We start from the raw sequence: 22,710 nt of genomic DNA, 5'->3' as shown, positions 1-22,710 counted from the left end.
AATTTTCTATAAAAATTGGCAAAGCCGACAAACCGTTGTACTCCTTTGCGATCAGTAGGGGCTGGCCAGTTGAGAATTGCTGCAACTTTTTTAGGATCCATCTCGATGCAGGTAGGAGACAGGATATATCCCCAAAATTTGATTCTTTGTACGTCAAACACACATTTCTCTAATTTGATGTATAGTCCATTGTAACGGGTTCACCAAGAGAGCTGTAGTAACTCCCAGAGATCACCCACATGTATCCTCCTGTTGTCCCCGGAATCACTTCCAGCACCAGTCAGCATGCGCACCTTGGAACCCTGCTATGTGTACCCAATAAGTAGACACAACTACCTTGAACTGAGTACAGCAGGAATGAACAGTTTATTGTTGTAAAACATAGACTCATATAGCCACAGAACTTCATTAACATAAATCAACATTGATAAACAGGTACATGTAGACAACCCAACCTTTAATCCCCCTGGCAGCCATCCTGTTAATGCGATTAGTTTACACTATGGAGTTCCTGCCTGTTTGGCAGCCAGGCTGGAGCCATCTCTGGGGCTACCTTGGGGCCTTGTATGACAGGTCATTCTGTCACATCCATGTTCTCTCAACCGGGTCAGCACTTGGCCTACATGTCTATGATGCTCTTCTACTGACGGGGAGAAGACTAATATATCATCCAAATAAATTATAACAAAATGGTCTAACATATCGTGGAATACGTCGTTGACAAAGTGTTGGAAAGTGGCTGGGGCATTGCATAGGCCGAACGGCATTACTAGATATTCGATATGTCCGTACCTACACTGAAAGGCCGTCTTCCACTCATCTCCCTTTCGTATTCTCACTAGATTGTAGGCCCCATGTAGATCCAATTTGGTGAAAATCTTGGCAGATCGGACGCGTTCTAGTAGTTCAGGAATAAGCGGTAATGGGTAACGATTTTTCACCGTAATGTTGTTGAGCTCCCGGTAGTCGACACAGGGACGCAGACCTCCATCTTTTTTATGGACGAAAAAGATCCCGGCTCCGAGATGGAACAACATCAAACTGGATAGTCTCAATATGGCCCGTTCCTATCTTGAGGGTCAGAGGAATGGTTTATCTGACTATAGGGCCGGTCTTAAGGGGACTTCCATCAACAAGCTGGATAGCAACTGGAGTCTTCTTGGTATTAGTAGGGATGATTAGGATCTGGAACGTCTCATCGTCAATGAAATTCCCGCTAGCTCCAGAGTCAATCATGGAGGAGAGACGGGCTGTTCCTTTAGTCCACTGCAATAACACAGAAATGGATAAGTGAGGCGACAGGTAGGGATGTTCTCTAGCGTTAGTGTGAAGCAGCATGGTCGGTTTCTTACCCTGAGTATAGCAGGTATGGATTCTGCAGTCTTTATATGTGTGGCCTGGTTTGCCACAATACATGCACATGTTCAAAGCTCTGCAACCTTCTTTCTCTGCAGTTGAGAGTGGAACTCGAACAATGCCTATCTGCATAGGTTACTCTGTAGAAGGGGGAGAAGGGGCCCTAGGATGCCTAGATTGCCTAGGATTCTGATCGCCTCTCGCAGAGTCTTCTGACGATCTGTGTCCCAAGGCGCATAAATTCCTCCAAAGAAGGTGGAATAGAGGTACGGGCTAGTTCATCCTTGATTGCATCCAACAAGCCCCAGCGAAACTGGTCGTGGAGTGCGGGCTCGTTCCAGTTTGACTCCAGGGCCAGGCGCCTGAATTCTGTGATGTACTTCTCCATGGGGCTCTGTCCTTGCTTTAAGGCTCTCAACGTAGTAGCGGATGAGGATACCCTGAATGGATCCTCATAAAGAGTGTCCAGGGCTTCGCGGAAGGAATGCCAGGAGTCCAGTAGTGGGCTATTACTATGTAATAGGTGATGTGCCCAAAGTTGAAGTTCCTCTGAGAGCAGGGATATCATGGTATGCACCTTGACATAATCCGTAGTGTAGGTCCGGGGCTTTAAACGAAAGAGAATCTCACAGGAGGTTATAAAGGCATGAAATGTCTTATGGTCTCCTGTGAATCGCTCAGGTAGCGGTATCTGAGTTTCCAAAGAGGTTGTGCCTTCAGCAATTGGAGGTGCTATGGTAGCAGGAGTGGCTGGAACATTTGCATTCCATGCAGGTGCATTTTGTTGCAGATGACGCACCTGTTGCCTTAAATGGTGCTGATCAGCCTGGATCCCCTGGAGAGTCTGTTGAAATGTGGCCAATTGCTGAGTAAGAGCAGCGATCGTTTCAGATAATCTTGCGGGTTATTATGTCGGGGGTGAGAAGAGGAACCCAGTATGCAGGACAGTAGCGTAGTAGTAAGACAATAGCCAAGGGTCAGGACTGGAGACGGCAGCAAAGTCGTAGTACAATAGCCAATGGTCAATACCAGGAATAGCGTAGAAGGAACAGCAAACAAATAGCTCTGACTGGCACAATAGTTGAGCCCTCTCCATTCAGGAGCGAATAAAGATAAGGACCCAATTAGACTTCCTCATGCTGCTTGTGGCAAAGTTTATGTGTGAGGGTCCTCTAGGGGCACATTTCAAACAGAAGGATAGTGATAAGATTGCATATGGGGAATATGTGGACATTTTTTCTTTTCTTCACCTAGATTCTTAACCTGGATAGAGTTTTGAAGGTGGATGACTGTAAGAGAGAGGATGAGGAGAAGAGGTGTTATTGCCTCATACTTCTCACCCTACATGTTCTGCAGCTCCCAGTCTACACTCCTCACAAATGTTCAAATAATCAGTATATCAGAAGCGGGTGCATGAACATGTGGGAAAAATAATAATAAAACACAATAGTGTAATAAGTTCAAACACAAGTAGTATGTTATGTGTAAGGTGCACTCACAAGTGTTACATCAAAAGGTGGTTCATCAATGTGTAAAGACTTTAATTCTTCTGAAAATCTGAAAGACAGATGGAAAACCACAAATGGTGCAGTATCTTCTTATATCTTTAATGTTGAAACCGGGAAAAACTTACAAATAAGTTGGCCAGTAGACTTGTGCATTCGTCTTCGGGCAAACATGGAAACGAACACGAAGAGTGCGTTTTCGTGTTCGTTCCGAAGACACGCAGAAGAGAAGACGGCGGCGGTAAAACGTAGGCGAAGACACACACCACAAAGATCTTCGTGATTGTCTTCGTCTACCATTCTCCCCCCCTCTTCTAACTTACCTTGTCTTCGCGGCATCGCGGCAGTTCCCGGAAGTGGAAATCCGCAGGTTAGCCGTCCGTACGAGCGACTTTATTGGTCGCTCGTATGGACATTAACTAATTGAACAGGGAGGGAGACCAGTGGGATCTGCCGGGTAAGTTGCAGCATTGAGGTTTTAAAACCCCAATGCTGCAACTTACCCTGCCGATGCCACTGGTCTCCCTCCCTGTTCAATTAGTTAGTCTGTGCCGGGTTAAATGTCCGTACGAGCAACTTTATTGGTCGCTCGTACGGACATTAACTAATTGAACAGGGAGGGAGACCAGTGGGATCTGCCGGGTAAGTTGCAGCATTGAGGTTTTAAAACCTCAATGCTGCAACTTACCCTGCCGATGCCACTGGTCTCCCTCCCTGTTCAATTAGTTACATGTCCATACGAGCGACTTTATTGTTCGCTCGTACGGACATTTAATTAATTGAACAGGGAGGGAGACCAGTGGCATCGGCAGGGTAAGTTACAGCACCAGGATCCTAAAAGTCTGTACGAGCGACCAACAGAGTCGCTCGTACAGACTTTTAAAATCCCAATGCTGCAACTTACCCGGCAGATCCCACTGGTCTCCCTGTTCTATCAGTTAATAAATGATAGAACAGGGAGACCAGCGGGATCTGCCGGACAATTACGGCACCAGGAGTTTTAACAGTCTGTACGAGCCACCCTATTGGTCGCCAGCAGGGGGCTCGTCTGCCATCAACCAATGGCAGACGAGCCCCCTGCTGACGACTAATAGAGTTGCTCATACGGACATTTAAACTCCTGGCGCCAGAGCGGCTTTAACCCCGTATTAACCCCTTAACCGGGGAAAACGAAGAAAACCCGAACACGAAGAATGTCCGCGAATATTCGCCCGAAGAGAAGACAGGACCAGGCGAATATTCGCGGAATACGAAGTTTTTTTTTTGCCGAAGACGAGCACGAAGACGAACACGAAGAGCCCCCTGGTGCCCAAGTCTAATAACCGGTAAGTTATGCATACAAGTTTAGACATAAAATGTCCCAACTGAATGTGGATGCAGATAAAAGTCTGCTGTATGATCTTCAGTATCTGAATGGGTTTTGCATATTGTTTTCTATTTTTTTTCTGACAGTCTCCATATTCCTAGTAGGTCCGTTGTGTCTGTCCTTCCACCCAAGAACCTCAAATCTGCCTTACAGCACCCTGAGGTCGTCACTTTGAAATTATATAAGGAGGTGGCCTTAGGTTGGATGGTAGTCCTATTCCTAGTTTCCCCATTGCCTGAACTTCAAATTTCCTCTTTTGGGGTGGTCCCCAAGAAGGAGGTGGGTAAGTTTCACCTGATACACCTATCCTTCCCCAAAGGTGAGTCGGTCAATGACAGCATTGACCCCGAGCTTTGTATGGTTTCCTATACATCTTTTGATTATGCGCTTCGTTGACTATTCCTTTTAGCAGCAATATAATGGGTAGTTGTTGTTTCTAGTGAAGGTTGTGTCTAACTCTGAACTCGGATTCTGAACCAATGCTTCAAATGTGGTGGGTTTTGGGGCATGCTTTCAGGGTTTGTTGGTTGTTTTGGTTACCTTTTGTGTGACAATCTTGCGGTTGTACATGCGATCAATAATATTTTGAGATCACCTCCTCCAGTTATTTCTTTGCTTTGGCAGTTGGTTCTTCCCTATCTTGAACTGAATTTGTGGGTGTGCACTGTACATGTTCCTGGAATCGAGAATAACATTGCAGATTCCTTGTCTCAGCAGAAATGGGACCATTTTTGTCGGTTGCCCGGAGGCAGACATGCAGGCTACCAGTTATCTGGATTGAGTCTGGACCATGGGAGGAGACATGAAATGACTGATACACCGCTCCATGGCGCTTCATCCACGTACGATAAGGTCTGGAAACAGCGGTATGATTTCCTGGAGGCGGCAGGAAACCCCTTATCCCATGAGGATGTGTGATCAGTCCTGTTGTGGTTGATTGGGCAAATGTTTGCAGGGGGTGTTTCAGTTCCGGTGTGGTGTTAAACCAAATATAAAAATAGGTTTGTCTACATTAACAGATATTTAATGAGAGACCACAGTAACATACAATAGAGTGATAGCGCAACAAACAATGCAACACTTTCCAAGACTAACCTGCAGCCAAAAGGCCCAACATAACCCAGCACAACACAGATTTTTTTTTATTGAATAATGTTTATTAAACATAGTAACAATAAACAGCCATTCTATCAGGATTCCACCGTCAGCCAGGACTGTATTTATTTTACTTTGTGTCATATCAGAGGCAGCCCCTAGAGGCCTCCTGTGTGTACACAGTACTCTGTAGGTTAACAAGCAGACCAGCTGCCTCTGCTTACCTGGGTGTAACCCTTCTCACTCTGGAGTACCCAGACCTAATCAGTGCAACCAGCTGAGCCTCGTTGACTGTCAGGGCCTTTGCATTGAAGTTATAGGGCCATTTTGCTCTTGCCCTGTACCTGATCATGACTTGTTCCTGGCTTCCTGTGTACCTGATCCTGACTTGTTCCTGGTTTCCTGTATACCTGATCCTGTATTGCCTTGTGCCCTGTCCAGTGGGCTTCATACCATACGTCCGTTTTTTTGCTAAGAGACTGTTTAACCTGTATTTGCTTGTCCTGCCATAATTTACAATACATTCTGCCATACGTCCGTTTTCTTGCTAAGAGACTGTTTAACCTGTATTTGCTTGTGCTGCCATAATATATAATACATAGAATTACCTGGAATTTTGCCTGTGGTGTATTCCTTTGTGCCTCTCTGTCTTATCCTTTGTTACAGTACACGTTACAGTACACGTTACAGTACAACTTCAGTTAATGGAAAGCTCGATAATACAGTAAAAGCAGTGTACAATTACAACTAGACATGGCACATATGGTAAGCACATTAGTGGAAACAACCTAGTGAAATGGAATGACCAGGGTGGGTGAGTAAAAGGAGTCAAGGGAGATGGGTTAGTCCTCAGCCTTTAGACTGTGGATAAACCTGAAGCACTCACGGACTGTGACCTGCCCCCTCCTCAACAGCAGGCGGTTCCTGGCAAACCATAGAACATCCTTTACACATAACATGCGATGCCAAGCATCATCAATGGCGCTCACATTGTGAGTTCCTGGTGCTCCCTTACAAATTTGCTCCCGTCCGAGTAGAACCAGGGCATAGTCCAGCTGTAAGGGACGGAACTGTACCACTTTTCCCACTTCAGCTGCCTCCACAGGGGCAGTAGGAAGAGCGAGACATGGAGTTTCCACTAGAGCCTTTCACTACGTCTTTGAGAGTCCTGCGCACACAGTTGCACACAAACAAAGCCCTCAGCATGGTAGGGATGTCAGGCACGCCTTTGCCTGGGAAGGACCTTTGCACCTGAAGTCTTCGCATGTCTGGACGAACGGTCTGACCAACTGGCGGACTGCACAGAAGATGGTCACGTTGTCCTCGTAGAGGGAGCACTTTATCTTTCTTGTCTCTGCACGGTGCAGTGATCCCTCTTATCTCTGGATTCTGTCTGGTGCCTTCGGCGAAGAGCTCTATACCACAGACAAAAAGGAGAGGTGAAAGAGGGCAACCTTCTCTGACCCCAGAGAGGATAGGGACAGAACAACACAGATTGCCCCATCCATGCAGAATGGTGGGCAGAGAGAGACTGAACTAATATTTTGCATTCAAAATTGCTTGTGAGATACTTGGAGGTGTGCCCACATTAACATATCAAGAGACACATGTGATACAGGCAGAGTTCAACTGGCAAAAACATTAACAAAAAGTCACCACACCCGGCACTGAATTGTGACCTTCTTCTTTAAGGTTTGGGGGCACCCGGAAGGGTTTCTGCCAGGTTGACCACCGTCGCCCAGTCTCTTATTATATATTGCCAGATATTTGCAAATCTCCTTTTTTTCTTTGGCATTTACTTTTTGCATCAGCGAGTTAGTAAGTCCTGCTAGGGTGTGTTTTGGGGGGCTTGCGCTGTCTGATGTGCTCTGTTTGGATGATGCAATGGATATTGTTATCCAGCACTCAAAGACGTACTTAATAGGGGTGTTAAGGCCCACCACATTCCATGAAAAATTTTACAATGATTTGGCTGTAGAATTTATGTATCGGGGGCCGTGCCACCTACCTAGGCACACACAGAGTAATTTATAAAGATAATAAGAAAAGTTGGGACAATACCATAAAAAACACTCCTGTATCCCAGCCACACAGTAGAGTAATTGTCAGTCTATAGACACTGTGGTAGAGTCACTTCAAACACTGTCAGGCTCTTGTGATTTAGATGCAGTTTGTGAACAGCAATACAAAAAGTCTCTTTGCACTTTAAGGGTATGCTTCCCTCTTATAACAAACAGGTTTTGGACACCAAATAATAGAAAAAACACAAATAAACAGGCCTGCTGCTTTCAGGAGGCTAACTCACAGTAGTTCCCTTACTACCAGTTACTGAACCAGCTACTCTGGGTTCCAGTACTAAATAATGTGACATACGAATACAATCCTTTTTGGATTACAAATGTCTCTACCTTGTAGGTCCCCAAACATTCTATCCCAGTGCAGCTTCTCCCCCTGCCCCCTCCCTGCTCTTTTAAAACCTACTACATAGGTCTAAGGTAATTAGCAGGGGTAAAAAAGCTTGGTAATTTCATAGCAAAGATACACTGCTTGCTATATCCTCTGGGTGATATACACATGGTCCTGGATTCTGTCACAACACCCAGTATGAAATCAACAGTTTTGCTCATTAGAATGAAACAACTCAGGCGAGATGAGGGGCGTGACGCACGCTTGGACGTGACCTAGCACGCACCAGTAGGAGGAGGACGATGGACTTCCACGCGGCGTGTGCCTCGAAATAGGAGCTTGCGGAGTCGGTCGGGCAGGAGCGGGAGCTAAACATAGACGGAGGAGGACGACGGTCTTCCACGCGAAATGACGCGAAATAGGAGCTGCGGAGTCGGCTGGAGCGGGAGCTAAACAAAGACACCCAAATAAAAACGGCTGGGCGCTCAGAGCTCCTAGGTGCCCCTTTTGCATCCCCCGTGATACGGAGAAGAAAGAACTGCCGGTATGTCCGGTAGCTGAAGCGGAGGTGGAAAGTAGCCGTGAGCTGCTGAGTGGGTGAGGGAGACGTCCTACCACTGTCGCTCTGCGTCAAATATTTGTTTGTCCCGGGGATGTTATGGCGGCCGAGACTGCTATGATTGCTGTGGCGGTGTGACGCGTTCTAGCCTTTCCAGCCGTGCGTCAGCCGAGTTTCAACTTGGCTGGGCCGACACATTTTCATTAAAGAGCCGACATCAAAGAAGAGAAGGCATAAACACTTCATACGTTTATTTTTTCCATACTTCGGGCTGTGACTTCTGGCTGATACAGAATTGTGGCAGATAAGTGCCTTCAAATCTATACTCTATACTTCTACCGTTTTATATGAATATATCTTCTGTGTTGATGAAACTGATTAGAAAAACTTATGTGGGCCTAAAGCTATACAATTTATACGTTTTACCTTCTTTAAACATAAGAACTATTTACTCTTTTTGGCTGACGCCTTTTTTTTTTTTTTTTTTTTACTTTTTAAAGAAAAGAAGCGGAAATTACTGAGGAAAACTGAATATAAAATGTTATCTGGGCCTAATTGCCTTTAATTTACGGCCTATACTTTCCTTCAATATTAGAAGTATTTACCCCAAAACACAGAAAAGCAACAGAATCCTTTTTTTTTTTTTTTGCTGTGTTTTGTATGTATCCAGCTTATATAGACAACATAGAGATATCCCACTGTATCTTCCTTTACAATATCGATACGGGCTTGTCAGTTCCACAAAGTGCTATCAATTCAAACATAAATATTTAAAATGCCTCCTAAACAGCAGATAATAAAAAGTAAAGAAAAAGGCCAAAGCTGAATAAAGGAGCTACGGCCTTTTTTTCACCAAGACAAACTAAAGACTGTCTGGATTTTTCTCAGGCGGATTCAATGGCTTCTATGGAGTATACTCTCTCTAGCCCTATTCGTCCTGATCCTACTACAATTACACAAGATACATTAAAGGATGCTCTAGATGAGTTACTAAAGAATATAAAACAGGAAATTTCGACTAGCTCTACTGATATTAGGTTGGAAATTGCTAATTTATCTACAAAAATTACAAATGTGGAAGCTAAATATGAACTACTTGAGAAACAACAGAACACAACCTCAGATTTGATTATGTCTCTAGAAAATAAATTTGAAGGTGTACAAATTAAGATTACAGAACTGGAAGATCGTTTTCGAAAATCAAATCTACGTTTCAGGAATATCTCTGAATCTTATGCAACAGATAAACTGCAACTATTTATATTAGAGTTGATTAAAGATATGAATATAGCAGAAGAGCTGCCTCCCAATCTAATAGAAAGATGTTACCGAGTGAGGAAGCCTAAAGAGCTGGCAGATAATATTCCTAGAGACGTTATTGTTGTTTTCATTTCTGCCTATTGGAAGGAAAATATATTAAAATCACGAAGACAGAATACCTCAATGAATGAAAAGTTCTCTGAAATTCAAATCTATCCCGATTTATCTCCAGCAACTAGGATATGGAGACAAACCTTTCTTCATGACTTAAAATACTTACGGGAAAAGAACATTAAATATATATGGATCCTTCCGAGGGCTATAAAAATATTCTGGAATGGCTCTACTGAGACATTTATGAACTCAAATACATTAAAAGAATGGATAAAACAGAACAAAATTTGAATTTTTTTTTTTATTCGATTAATAAGACAACTATAAATCTACGCTTGCATGGCAATGTATAAGAATTTTTTGTTAAATGGCTTGGTAACTAAAGTTGCTCCAAACTCAAAATGAAATCCTCACATTAATATATTGTATAACTATTTAAGCTTTTTGGACAAAGAAATTTGAATATACTCTATTGATAATAATTTATGTTCTGTGGTCTAATTTAGATATGAAATTTTTATAGGGATGGTATTATATTACTTGCACCTTAAAAAATCTTTTTATTCTTAAATCTTTTTCCAATATCTATAATAAGGCTTCAGTCCCTTTTCCTTTTTGGATAATAAACTCTTTACATATTTTAGGGAGAATAAATTAAGCTTCACGGTTTGAATTAGTAATGAAATTTTTATATGACCGTTCTACAATACATGCACTATATATTATCTTCTTATCACTTAGCTTTTTTTAAATAGTGCCCTCTTTTTTTTTTCCTTCAATACCTATAATAAGGCTTTAACTTTTTCTTCCTTTTAGATAGAAAACTTCTTGCATATTTTAGGGAGAATAAATTAAGCTTCACGGCTATGAATTAGTAATGAAATTTTTATATGACCGTATTACAACATCTGCACGTTATATCACTTTTTTATTATTAAGCTCTTCTTAAATATTGCCTTTTTTCACTAGTAAATATTCATAACTTTGGGAGCAATTCACTCAAACTTTCTTTTAAAACCTTATATCATGATATATAAGGAATTATGTAAGTACCTCGGTACTCGATTGATATAATATGCTCTATAGTCAGATTTGAATTGTAAACTGAAAGGATTATATAAACTTTTTTTTTTTTTATTCTAAGAAGACAATCATAAAATTTTGTATGCACGATAACTATATATATACTTTTTCTTATTAGAATTATAATTAAAGTGGCTTCAAATTTAGAAATGAATTATTCACATTACCATATTGCACAATTTTGCACTTTAAGCTTTTCGGATAAAGAAAATTGCATATATTTTATGGATAATAAGCTATCTTTCATGGTTTAAATTAGAAATGAAATTTTATATATGGATGGTACTATATCACTTGCACTTTATATTACTCTCTTATTCTTAAATTCTTTTCAATATCTATAATAAGATTTCAATTTCTCTTTTCTTTTGGCTAAAATTTTTTTCACATAATATACGGAGAACAAATTAAGCTTCAAGGTTTAAATTAGAAATGAAATTTATATATGACTGCACTATAGCACTTGCACTTTATATTATCTCTTTATTATTAAGTATTGCCTAAATTTTTTTATTTTTTTTTTTATTCTAAGAAGATAATCATAAAATTTTGTATGCACGATAACCATATATATACTTTTTCTTATTGGAATTATAATTAAAGTGGCTCCAAATTTAGAAATGAATTATTCACATTACCACAGTGCACAATTTTGCACTTTAAGCTTTTTGGATAAAGAAAATTGCATATATTCTATGGATAATAAGCTATTTTTCATGGTTTAAATTAGGAATGAAATTCTTTATACGAATGGTACTATATCACTTGCACTTTATATTACTCTCTTATTCTTAAATTCTTTTTAATATCTATAGTAAGATTTCAATCTCTCTCTTCTTTTGGCTATAACATTTTTTACACAGAATATACGGACAACTAATTAAGCTTTAAGGTTTAAATTAGAAATGAAATGTATATATGACTGCACTATAGCTCTTGCACTTTATTTATTTCTTTACTATTAAGAATTTCCTAAATTTATTTTTTCTTATTATTCTTTTTTTTTTTTTTTTTTCTTTTTTTACCTAGTAAAAATTGTCAAACTCTGGAGCAATATATCTAAATTTCCTTTAAAATCTTGTAATATCATAAATAAGGAGGTGCGTGATCAATTTATATTGCGGTTGATACAATATGCTTTATACTCAAATTTGAATGGTAAACTGAACTAATTATATGAGTGCAATCCATAACTAGTTCTTTTTTCCTTTTTTTTTCTTTTTTTATTTAATTTTTGTTATGATATATACCGATGTCTCCGAGCTCCTTATGCCATCTAGGAAACTCATACGTTCTCCTCCTTTGGGTTCAATAAGAACCTAAGCATGTATCGAGATAAACAAGTTTTTTCTTCGATGCATATGTTTAGTTTATTTTTGTTTAGGTATAATTTTTTTGTAATATTAATTAGTCCCTTTATATGTTTTAATATGTATATGTATGTATATGTTTTTTTTCGAGATGGAGCAGGAGAGATGTGGGGTGAGATAGGACCAATTGATAAGATTTTCGGGCGAATGGTGATCCCCTTAGAAGATGAAAATCAAGATCCCCTATTAAAATGGGGATTAAGTGTATTTCGGTAAATCCACAGGGGCTAAATTCGCCGACTAAACGAAATCGAGTTTATTCCTGCTTACGTAAAGACAAAATAGATGTGGCCTTTTTTCAAGAAACTCACTGGTGGACTATAGATAAAATCAAATGGGGTGGTAGATTATTTCCCACCATTTTTCATGCTTCGATGTTAGATAAAAAAAAGAGAGGAGTAGCTATTGCTTTTTCTAATAGAATACAGATCAAAACTAATTTTTTGGAGCAAGATGTAGATGGGTGCTATCTTATTTGGGTTGGGACTCTTAATAATATTAAATATACTTTGGTTAATATCTACCTCCCTAATACAGCTCCATTATCATATTTTCAAAGAATTCTAGATAAAGTAGATAAAATAAAAACTGGAGCACTTATTATGGCTGGAGACTATAATTGTTTCCTAGATGAAAAAATGGAAAAGAGACGGGTATGAAAAAGATTAATAAAAACCTAATAAAAAGGTCAAAATCTTTTTGTAAAATTATAATAAAAGCGAACCTATACGACTTATGGAGGTTGAAATTTCCTACAATGAGAGACTATTCCCATTTTTCGAAAGTACATAATACTTTCTCCAGAATAGACATGATTTTTGGCGATGATATTTTACTAACTCAATTACAAAACATAAAGATGTATGATAATGTCTGGTCTGATCATAGTTATATTATTTTTGAGCTAAAAGAGAGATGGGAGCCAACGCCACTTACAACATGGCGTTTGGATGATTATATCTTGCATTCTGAAGAGAATAGGAAGTATATTACAGAGATGACTAAAGCTTTTTTTCTAGAAAATAAAATAGATCAAACAACAAATGCTATTAGATGGTGTGCCTATAAGGCAGTCATAAGAGGTCACTTTATTAAAATAAAGAAAAATATGCGAATAAATAGGGAGCAGCCATTAAACGAACTGTATATAAAATATTATAATTTAGCCTCAAAAACTAAATTAAATCCCACATTAGAATCTATAACTCAAGTACAAACTATTAGAGATATAATTAACCAAAAGGAATTAGAAAGAACAAGATATTACATGGAGAAACTCAGAGCGACATATTATCATAAAAGCAACAGACCAGATAAGATCCTGAGTAATCAACTCAAAAAGAAAAGAGCAAATGAAAAAATAATAAAAATTGTCTCAGATGGTCGTACGAGAATTTCTCCAGAAGATATAGCGGAGGGCTTCAAATCATATTATGAAAAACTCTACAGTAGCTCAATTGAGGCAAAAGATACTGATATAGAAGAATACCTGGCAACAATAAATTTACCAGTACTATCTGAAAAATAAAAGGAAATTATGTATAGGCCATTAGAGAAGAAGGAACTAAGTAATATTATCGATAATCTTCAAAAGTTTAAAACTCCAGGCCCTGATGGGTTTACTAATTTATTTTATAAAACTATGAAATTAGAAATATTAGATCCACTCATTATGACCTTTGAGGAAATTGCCAACACGGGTACACTTCCAAAAGAAATTCTACAAGCTAATATCCTTCCAATTCTTAAAAAAAATAAGAACCCAGAAGAGCTAAAAAGTTATCGTCCCATCTCGCTAATAAACGTAGATATTAAACTATTTTCAGCACTCTTGGCAGATAGATTAAAACGTATATTAGTTACTCTGATACATCCAGATCAAGTGGGCTTTGTCCCAACTAGAGACTCTACCAACAATGTTAGACGCCTGATTGATGAATTGGATTACGTAGAAAAACATGGAAGTTCCCTCCTGACCCTCTCATTAGATGCCGAAAAGGCTTTTGATAGGGTCAGTTGGGGCTTCCTTAGGGCTACTCTTAAAGCTTTCGGAATTTCGGGCTGGTTATATAACCAGTGGGAGACCACTTTCGCTAGCTCCATAGATTTACTTTGTCTTTGCAAAGTTTCCTTGATGTCCTTGAGCGACCATGAGATTGGGGAATGTGGATTAGAAGGAGATCCGGAACTAGCTAGATCCACCAACTTGATCTTTTTGTGGCAAGATTTTGTCTCCACCTTCTTTAAGTATATTTATCCATTTTGTTGTACAGTCTCTGAGGTACGGTGCAGCCAGAATCTGTTCCCCTCTTTGTAGTCATCTGCAAGTATAGGAGAAAGTAGAGTAGATCTCCTTGTGGTCATGTGAAGCTTTGTCACAATTATTATGTTACTGAACTTGTATCAACAGAAGCACCAGTTATTTTCTCAGTGCCCGCCCAGGGGTATAAAATCCAAGAAAACTCTCATATGGGTACTTCAGGGGTTAAGTGATGTTTGCACTGCTCAGCACAGTGTTTCCTACTCCTCAATAAAGTAAAGAGTCAGCAACACAGGTTCATGATAACATTAGTACTAGGAGGCTGTAGGTAGTAAGAGTAGTAGCTTGATATCAGAATATCATTATGTGATCAAACATGAAGTTATAGACAGTAGCGATTACTGTTAACTGTCCACAAGGACCAGGAAGTGTTACTTTATTTGAAACAGCATCTGCAGGCCCTCATGACAACAGGCAAGATGTTGTCACTTTAAGGGAAGACATGGACCCCCCAAACAAAAATAAAGAAGGATTCTGGTAATATGTATGTAGGTAAAATATAATATAATTTATGTGATATAATAATGTGAGGTAAAATATATATAATTTAGGATGTTTGTGATCCTTATTTGCGCAGACAGATTGTGCTAGTCTGCATAAAGAACAAACAACAATACTTTCTCCCTGGGTCCAGTAGAGTTTGGCAGAATGCATGCCCATTTCTTGCCAACTCTAGTCTGGCAGGTAGTGCACGAGTGTTTTCTTACTAGGAGATTTCAGAAGAGGCCTTGGTACTACAGCTAAGTCTCCAGAGATCAGGGTGTACAAGATGAGACAATGCTGCATATATTTTGGAACTGTTTTATGCACATCCCATAGTCATGTTTGTCCCCAGTTTCCCATAGCCATTTGTCACTAAACATGGGAAGCTGTTTAGTGACAAAGATGCCTATGGCAATTTCCCATTTAGCAGCCATTGTCCCATAGCCATCTTTGTCACTAAATACCCATAACTATCTTTGTCCCCAGCATCCCATTGCAAACCGTGTCCCCAGTTTGCCAACTTACCTGACTGAAGACTTCACTTGATCCCTTCACACACGCCGACATCTTGCTGGGTCCCTGCTGCCAGGAAAACCATTGAGCAGGCCTGGCGCCGCCCAGGAAAATTATTGACCTGCCCTGGTGCCGCTCCTGAAAGTTATTGAGCGGCACTGGCTGGCTTAATTCTCTTTCATGTAGATGGGCGGCTTTCTAAAATACCGCCCCAAGATCCACCTCTACAGCGAGCTCTCATTCTGGGACAATGCATTGTCTCTGATTGAAGCTGTCTGGGACGTGAGACATGAAGTCCCAGTGCAGGCAATCCAGGACGTGTGGTCACCCTAACCTCAAGATGTGTTGAGCAACATCTGTGTACAATGACATCACCCATGCATGGGTTTGCTGAGATCTTTGGGAGGTAAAAGGCCACATTTGTTAAGTGCACATTTTTCACCTTGGAAATCTGGTCATCCTGCCTCCATGTCCTGTTTGGCATATCTTTGAAGCCTGCCAATTCAATTTGCCCCATATATTTTTCAAAACTAGACATTCCAGTATATTTCAAATGGCGCTAATTCTACCAGTAGCCTTTGTGAACGTTTGTGGTAGTAATTTTTGTGTGTTTCTTTTAACACATATTGTGCTTCAGGTATGCTTTTATAGTTCCTGGTATATGTCACAACCAAGCAACACCTCAATATGTGTTCAGCAACATCAGTACAGTGATACCACCCATGCATCGGTTTGGGGGCTAAAAGACCACATTTGGAAGGTGTGCATTTTTCAATTTAGAATTTTACCATCTGGTCACCCCTCCCCCATCCTATTTGGGACATGTTTGAATCTGGCCAGTTCAATTTACTCCATCAAACCAAACAAGAAACTGTCAGGAACCACAAAACCAGATGGAGACGATAGTGCAGTTTAATCATACCTTTAATGGTAATAAAAATACAAAATAATAAACGGTAGCAGAATCCAAGGACTAGGCCAAAACACACAGCCCAAAGTGGGTACTCGTGAAAGCCGAAGTTAGGATACCAGAGAAGCCAAACCAACACCAGAAACCGGAGTGGGAAGTCAGCAAGGCTAGGGTCATACACAGGAATACAACAGGATTATGCTTGGAGATCTGAGACCACGCAAGAGCAGAGAGTAACTGAGCCTCCGCAGCTATATAGCCAGAATACAACAGGAAAGAGGCTGGCTGATTAGCAGGTAACCAAGGAAACGGAGGAGTGAAAGGTTGCTCATTAATATCAGCTGAGGTGTTTGCTGAACAGAAGCACTTACTCATAAAAATACATTTTATATGTTTTTTTTTTACTAATCACGATGTGATTAGAAAGCTGGGCCACAGTTCTCAGCAGGGTTTATATTTTAACGGACGCAGCCATCCTGCGAGAGGCAAAAACTCTTGCGATGGCGATTGTGACCGTTCTCTGTAGTGAGGTCTGTAGTACGCCTTACCAGAAGGAATCCAAACTGCATGAATGAACACACTTGCTCGACACAGAACACACACTGGGAGGCCTGGGGTTGATAACAGGGCACTCAAGAAGTGTAACTGTAAGCACGGGTAGTCAAGTAACAAGCCGGGTCAGGATACCAGAGGTCACAGGGGGTTTCAGGGGGGGACAGTGTCATATCGGGGGCACAGCGGCATATCAGGGGCTATTAGGCATATCAGGGGGGCTATTAGGCATATCAGGGTAAAAGGCATATCAGGGGACAGAGTGGCATATAGGAGGTATAAGGGATATCAGGGTGTCAGATTGGCATATAGGAGGGTATAAGGCATTTCTGGGGCAGAGTGGCATATAGGAGGGTATAAGGCATTTCTGGGGCAGAGTGGCAAGCTGGGGGTGAGATGTTCATAACTCGGGGCAGGTTAGCAAATAAAAGAAAATATAAAGAGGCATTTTTCTCAATCATAGTTTTTATTAAATATGAAAAAAGTTTACATGAATTAATATTTACTAGTAAAACTTTTTTTGGTATTTTGGTAAAACTTAATTTGAGAAATGTGTTTTGGGTTCTTGTACCTTTAAAATATAGCTTTAATTATTATGTCGGTAATAAGAAGGCGGATAGAGAAATGCCATTGTGATAAAGAGAAAAAAGTGTTAATGACACATCTTAATGTAAATTATACGTTTTTATTTTAAATAAATGAAAAATGGATCCGATTAATCGAAAAAATAATCTGCCAACTATTCGATTATGAAAATAATAGCTAGTTGCAGCCCTAGTTGTAAGGCAGGCAACATAGCTGGTACTACTACAAGAAATAGTACCATCACCTCACTGGAGACAGAGAGTGACGAAACACAAACAGGTGTTTCAGAGTGTTAGAATATTCTTTGTCTTGAATATCTAAGCTTCTCCAGTGATCAAACAGCAATCAAGACCACAGCTTCTATGTCTTATTAATTAGGTTTATTCGATAACAAATTATCAATTCATACAATACCAAATTGGAACAAATGTTGATAAAAGGTACTGTAGGCTAAATATCTTGGTGAGATGAAGGTGAGAGCGTGGAAAGAGCGTAGAAAGAGACCTTGTCCTTGTAGTCATGCCAATTTATACCCCTTTACATTTGGTTAGGGTATACGTAAAGGAATCCTATTGGAACAGTCATATGATACACCGGCATTCCACAGAAGACCCTCTAAACTACATCACTTAATTGATACCATATGTTCAGGCCCGGACTGGGACAAAAAATAGGCCCGGGCATTTAAGCCTGAGCAGCCCATATTTATTTATTTATTTATTGTTAGAGCCCACCCTTCATGTACCATCTTTGCATTTAATCATTCAGACAAATCATTAACACATTCATTAATGCAGTCTCACAAATCATTCAAGCAATTCATCCTCACATGAATTAATTCATTCTCATACGCATTCACACTACCTCCTCTCTTCATCTTATCTGCCCCTTCTCACTATGTTCCCCCTTTTCACTATGTACCCCCTTCCCCACTTCTCAATATGTACCGCCTCTATCTATCCCCTCTCCCCCTTTCTCACTATCTAACCCCCCTCTGCCCCTTCTCACTGCACCCCCCTCCCTCAACCTACTTACCTTGTTGCCGGAGCAAGCAGCAACTGCGACCGCGCCTGTGGCAGGGCAGGATTGACTTAGGGGCTGATGGAGCTGTGGCTTCAGGCCCCCACCTTAAAATAAGCCCAGTCAGGACCGGACTGACTGGTCCTATATGGCCGCATTAACGCAGAGCCCCTTAAGCCCGCCGCAACTACCCCCTCCTAACTATCTACCCTCTCCCTCTTTGAAGTTCACTTACCTTTCAGGAGTCCTGCGGTGGGGGTGCAAGGCCTCTGCCTCCCAGCTCTGCCACTGTATGGAACAGTATAGAGTGATGGGAGTTATGATGTACTTTTAGAGCATAATTAGATCATGAAAAAGACATTGGAAATGGTACAGCATAACACCCATCAATCTCACACACTTACCAATCCACACATATACCAATCCACACACACATACCAATCCACACACACATACCAATCCACACACATATACCAATCCACACATATATACCAATCCACACATATACCAATCCACACACATACCAATCCACACATATATACCAATCCACACGCATACCAATCCACACGCATACCAATCCACACGTATACCAATCCACACACATATACCAATCCACACACATATACCAATCCACACACATATACCAATCCACACATATATACCAAACCACACATATATACCAATCCACACACATATACCAAACCACACATATACACCAATCCACACATATACACCAATCCACACATACACCAATCCACACACATATACCAATTCACACACATATACCAAACCACACATATATACCAAACCACACATATATACCAAACCACACATATACACCATTCCACACATATATACCAATCCACACATATATACCAAACCACACATATATACCAAACCACACGTATACCAATCCACACATATACCAATCCACACACATATACCAATCCACACATATACACCAATCCACACATACACCAATCCACACATATATACTAATCCACACATATATACTAATCCACACATATACCAATCCACTCTCACTTAATGCTTTCCTACCTTTCCTTTCTTCTTTCACCTTCTTTTCCTCTTCTTCAGTTCTTCTGTCTTCTTCCGGGTCAGAGGGCACGGACAGCGGTGGGCGTGGCTTCAGTGCTGTGTGCCGGGATCTGACAACAAACCCCGGCGCACAGCAGCTGTTGCCGCGCGGATCACAAGGGAACGGTATCAGAGGTCTTTAACAGACCTCCGGCTCCCTTGAGTGATTTTAAGCCGGGTTGAACCCGGCTTAAAATCACTCAAGGGAACCGGAGGTCTGTTAAAGACCTCCGATACCGCTCCCTTGCGAGCCTGCTCCTCCAGCGGCGGACATTACTGTCCGTCTCTGGAGGGGTGCCGGGTGCTGCAAGTTGGCACCCCCTGATGAGCGGCACCCGGTGCGGACCGCCCCCCGCCGCCGCCCCCTGGAGTGTAGCGCCCTGTGCGGTCGCACACCCCAAAGGTCGGCCCTGCCCTAAGGGGCCGGGAAGCCCCCACCAGGGCCGGCCTTAGGGGTCTGCGGCCGCACAGGGTTTAAATTAAAACATCGGGGTTTTTTTTTCAACTTTATTTAACATCCTCTATGTTAAATAAAGTTAAAAAAAAACCCCGATGTTTTAATTTAAAACATCATAAGGCCGGCCTTGGTGGGGACTTCCCGGCCCCTTAGAGTGGCGGACCCGGTCGCAGTTGCGGCGGGCATAAGGGGCAGGTGCCCCTTATGCCCTGCGTTAATGCGGCCGTAGGTAGGGTAGGGCCCTGGAGCTGCAGCTCCATCAGCCCCTAAGTCAATGCGACCCTGCCGTGGCCCGGCCCACCGATGGCCAGTCCGGGCCTGCATATGTTCCTAGCACTCAAGTTGCATTCAGGCCTAAAATGTGCAGAACAAAATAAAAGTATAAAAATGATTTCTTACACAGAGCAAATAGCAGCTACAGCTAAAAGACCAAATGCAAGTTGGAGTACTGTAACATTTCTAGCACACACTGGAAAAATTTGGTGAATTCCACTCCATGAGGTCAATGTTCTAACACCAGGCCAATAAATTAACCAGACTTATTGAACAGTTGATTCATGCTGGAGGTGAATCATTTTCCATGATTGAAGGGGAGCTTTTTACACAATTGATAGTGGCTGTGGTTCCTCAATACAAACTGTTCCTGTTCCCCTTTTAGTAGGAATATTTTCTTCTCACTATTTCAGCAGTGAAAGATGAGCTTTCCAAGGCTGCTAGTCAGTGTGCATATTTTACAACTGATTTGTACAGTGCACCTAGTGGGCAGCATACCTTGACTCCCATGCTAGGCTTCCCAGGAAACACAAAACCAAAAAAGACACACCAGCCAAGCTTGGGCTAGAAAAGGCCACAGTCATTTTATTTTACTGTTAGCCTTTGCCACGCAGTCCTAAACCAAAAATAGGTACATTCACAGGACAATGACCAACACACTGAAACCAATAAACATAAATAATTAACATTAACCATTTAACATAACGATAACCCCCCAAGCTTACCAAGTTATTCAGGTACCACACCACACAGGGAAGAACATACCGGGATGCGTAAACCCAGACCTGAGGTGTAATTAAAATATAGGGCCAACACAAACTCCATATAATTGGAACAACAACACATATATATGTATGTGCGTCAAAAATAGGCAGAGTCACTTAGATGCAAGCAAAGGTAAAACATTTAATACGAACAAAAATAGAAGAAGAATATAAAAAGTAGATAACAAAGATAATACAAAATAAGTCTTACAAAACCTTGGAGAGGAATTTAGTTCATAGCATCTGTCCTATCCATTCCTGAGGATGGAGGGAGGGAGTGTTCGGGACGTGAAGAGTCCGTGGATGGCAAATACATCTTCCCTCAACCTCTCCTCTGCCTCTCTCATGTCTTACAAATGCCTAGCTTATATGTGGTTTGGATAATGATTTCAGTCTATTGGTCTTCACCTGATTGGGTGTTCAAACATGCTTACTAAGGTCTTTACACGTCTAAACCCTATTTTAGGTGGTCACTGTAAGCATACTGTAATGCCCTTTTACAGTTACAACTATACCATGCATTAACAAGTTAATATTCTATCTATAGAATGCCTGTTCAGCAAATCCTTAATTCCATATTTAAGGTCAAGGAAACCCTGAAGCCTATTAATATATCTTAATGATCATTTATTTATGAACAATGATTACATATCTTTGACTATTGCTTATACCAATAATTACATATGGTCCTTTTATATTATTGGGGTTAGAAGAGATGTTAAATGTGTTAGAATCTTTTACAATTCCCCCTGATGATAGGATAATATCCTTATCATATATTTTCAAATATTCACATTTACTCACCATTCGTATCACATTTATACTACAATCACATCACACTTTTCCTGGGACCATATGATAATCATTAGCATGAGACACCCTTTTCTCTACGTTTTTATCATTTCCCTTAATATTCCATCCCCCTTATCTACTTCATACTTAACTTGTTTATACATCTTACTTATTCTACACATAAGAAAACTTTGATAAACAATACATAATAAAACAAGTATAGCTATAATAACAATTGGATTCGACAATAAATCCCCAGCTGCGGATTTTACAGAAGATTGTGACCACATATTTACTGATTTTTTTAAATTTGACCACCAACTAACTCCAGAGATATCATTCCATTGATGTTGAATTTGTTCTAATTCACCTTGTTTATGTTGGAAAACAATTTCTGCGTCTTTCAATTGTTGCTTTAATATGGCCAATAATCCCTTATCTTTCTTTATTTCCTCAGTCCATGTTTTCCAAGGAAAATGGTCTGTGTAAGATTAAATTGCAGAGGTAGTGTTCTTAAATGCTCTGTGCCTATAGTGGAGACATTAAACTTTTTCCCATCTATCTCCAACTTTTTCAAATCGCCTTCTATGCAATATAATCCTCTGTGAAGAGTTACATTATGCATACAATTTGACAAAAATGCTCTGACCATTGACTCTTCCTTCATTACTTGAAAACAAACTTTTCCTATCTTTACTTGAGTCATTAATTCATGCATAGATGTAACACTTTCAGTCCTTGCCTCACATGATGAATGATTGTGAAAACAAGAATGATAGACAACCTTTTCTTGCCCTGGAAGACATATTACTTTAGAAACAAAATGAAG

General features: G+C 40.5%; 1 long non-coding RNA gene across 1 annotated transcript in view; it reads right to left on the bottom strand.

Annotated features, from left to right (window-relative positions):
• Positions 1-344: 344 nt before the first annotated feature.
• LOC128502446 (uncharacterized) overlaps positions 345-22,710 on the bottom strand; it is a 70,752-nt gene continuing 48,386 nt past the window's right edge. The window contains exon 2 of the long non-coding RNA XR_008355113.1: positions 345-403. This is a non-coding gene — a long non-coding RNA (uncharacterized LOC128502446). The remainder of the gene's footprint in view (positions 404-22,710) is intronic.

The sequence above is a fragment of the Spea bombifrons genome, chromosome 7 (assembly GCF_027358695.1).
Source record: "Spea bombifrons isolate aSpeBom1 chromosome 7, aSpeBom1.2.pri, whole genome shotgun sequence".
Lineage (NCBI taxonomy): Eukaryota > Metazoa > Chordata > Amphibia > Anura > Pelobatidae > Spea > Spea bombifrons.
Note: the sequence above shows the minus strand (reverse complement) of the source record. Positions and strands in the feature narration are given on the sequence as shown.